The following is a 2351-nucleotide window of genomic DNA, read 5'->3' as shown; positions in this document are numbered from 1 at the left end:
TGCAGAGAAGGTTCACCAGACTGATTCCTGGGATGTCAGGACTGTCTTATGAAGAAAGACTGGATAGACTTGGTTTATACTCTCTAGAATTTAGGAGATTGAGAGGGGATCTTATAGAAACTTACAAAATTCTTAAGGGGTTGGACAGGCTAGATGCAGGAAGATTGTTCCCGATGTTGGGGAAGTCCAGGACAAGGGGTCACAGCTTAAGGATAAGGGGGAAATCCTTTAAAACCGAGATGAGAAGAACTTTTTTCACACAGAGAGTGGTGAATCTCTGGAATTCTCTGCCGCAGAAGGTAGTCGAGGCCAGTTCATTGGCTATATTTAAGAGGGAGTTAGATGTGGCCCTTGTGGCTAAGGGGATCAGAGGGTATGGAGAGAAGGCAGGTACGGGATACTGAGTTGGATGATCAGCCATGATCATATTGAATGGCGGTGCAGGCTCGAATGGCGGTGCAGGCACACAGGCGTACAGCGTGGAAACGGGCCCGTGCCTGAAGAAACATCGCCGCTCCATGTCCTCCAGAGATGCTGCCTGGCCAGCTCAATTGGGCCAGCATTTTGTGTTCCATGGGAACAGGCCACCATGTCCCAGCCGACCATTTGTAACAAAACATAGCATACTACAAAGGTAGAGGCAAAATGCTGGAGTAACTCAGCAGGCGAGGCGAGGCGACGTTTCGGGCCGTGACCCTTCTTCAGACCCGAAGAGTCGGCTATTCCATCCCTCCATAACTGCTGCCTCACCCGCTGAGTTTTGTGTTCTACGTTGCATTTTACCAGCGACTGCTGTTCTTTCTTGGCCATAGCACACTACAACACAGGAACTGGCCCTTCAGCCCACGATGTCCATGCCGAACATGATCCCAGGATAAACCAACCTCCTCTGTCTGCATGTGATTCATAACCCCCCCATGCCCAGCATATCCACACACTTTTCTAAAATTCTCTCAAATTTAACGTATATGCGTAGTGCAGTGGAGTGTGGGCGCTATGTAGTTACAGGCAGTCGAGGGCAGCTGTAGGCAATCTCCTTCGCTGGCTGGGCATTTTAATTGGCTCATTGAAATTTTCGGAACCAAGGAAAACCAACCGGTAAGTAAAATGCCCGCTAAACATTATAATAAGTTGTCTTAAAAGTGTCTCCCCCCTTCACTCCCCTTCTCTCTGAGCTCTCTAAAGAAATTATGCCCCTGTCCCACTTAGGAAACCTGAACGGAAACCTCTGGAGACTTTGCGCCCCAACCAAGGTTTCCGTGCGGTTCCCGGAGGTTTTTGTCACTCTCCCTAATGGTCGCAAGTGGTTTCCCCTTCTTCATACCTTCTTACCTTTCACTACCTGCAACCTCCGGCAACCACACTGCAACCTCCGGCAACCACCTGCAACCTCCGGCAACCACCTGCAACCTCCGGCAACCACCTGCAACCTCCGGCAACCACCTGCAACCTCCGGCAACCACCTGCAACCTCCGGCAACCACCTGCAACCTCCGGCAACCACCTGCAACCTCCGGCAACCACCTGCAACCTCCGGCAACCACCTGCATCCTCCGGCAACCACCTTCAACTAGCATCGCAACCGGCTTCGACTCAAAAATTACCGATTTTTAAAACGGCAACCTATTTTTAGTCGCGGCCGGTTTTGAATTTTTTGAAATAATCGCCGGAACATAGAAGAAACGGAAATCACTTTCGACCATGAGGGAGACTGACAAAAACCTCCGGGAACCTCCGGGAACCGCACGGAAACCTTGGGTGGGGCACAAAGTCTCCAGAGGTTTCCGTTCAGGTTTCCTAAGTGGGACAGGGGCATCACCCTACACTGTGCAGCCGTCTTTTACCTTTTTCTTCATCGCGGGAGTGAATTTCAGACAGCGCTCCCCCGCTTTCCCTGGCCCCCGCTTTTGCGGGGTGGGGGGGGGGGGGGGGGGGGGGAGAGTGCCCTCGAGCTTGAAGGTCGAAGGCAGTCGCTGAAAGGTCACGTCAGTGGGACAGGCCTTTAAGGGTGTCAATGGTTATCGAGGAGGAGGCAGGAGAATGGGACTGAGAGGGGAAAAAGTAGATCTCTCATGACCGAATGACGGGGCAGGCTCGATGGGCTGAATAGTCTAATTGTACTCTGATGTCTTAAGGATTGCCTAAGAAGACCAGAGATGGGGTATTTAAGAAGGAGCTGCAGATGCTGGAAAATCGAAGGTAGACAAAAGTGCTGGAGAAACTCAGCGGATGCAGCAGCCTCTATGGAGCGAAGGAAATAGGCAACATAGAAACATAGACAATAGGTGCAGAAGTAGGCCATTCGACCCTTCGAGCCTGCACCACCATTCAATATGATCATGGCTGATCATC

The sequence above is a fragment of the Leucoraja erinacea genome, unplaced genomic scaffold, assembly GCF_028641065.1.
Source record: "Leucoraja erinacea ecotype New England unplaced genomic scaffold, Leri_hhj_1 Leri_68S, whole genome shotgun sequence".
NCBI classification, from domain to species: Eukaryota; Metazoa; Chordata; class Chondrichthyes; order Rajiformes; family Rajidae; genus Leucoraja; species Leucoraja erinaceus.
Note: the sequence above shows the minus strand (reverse complement) of the source record.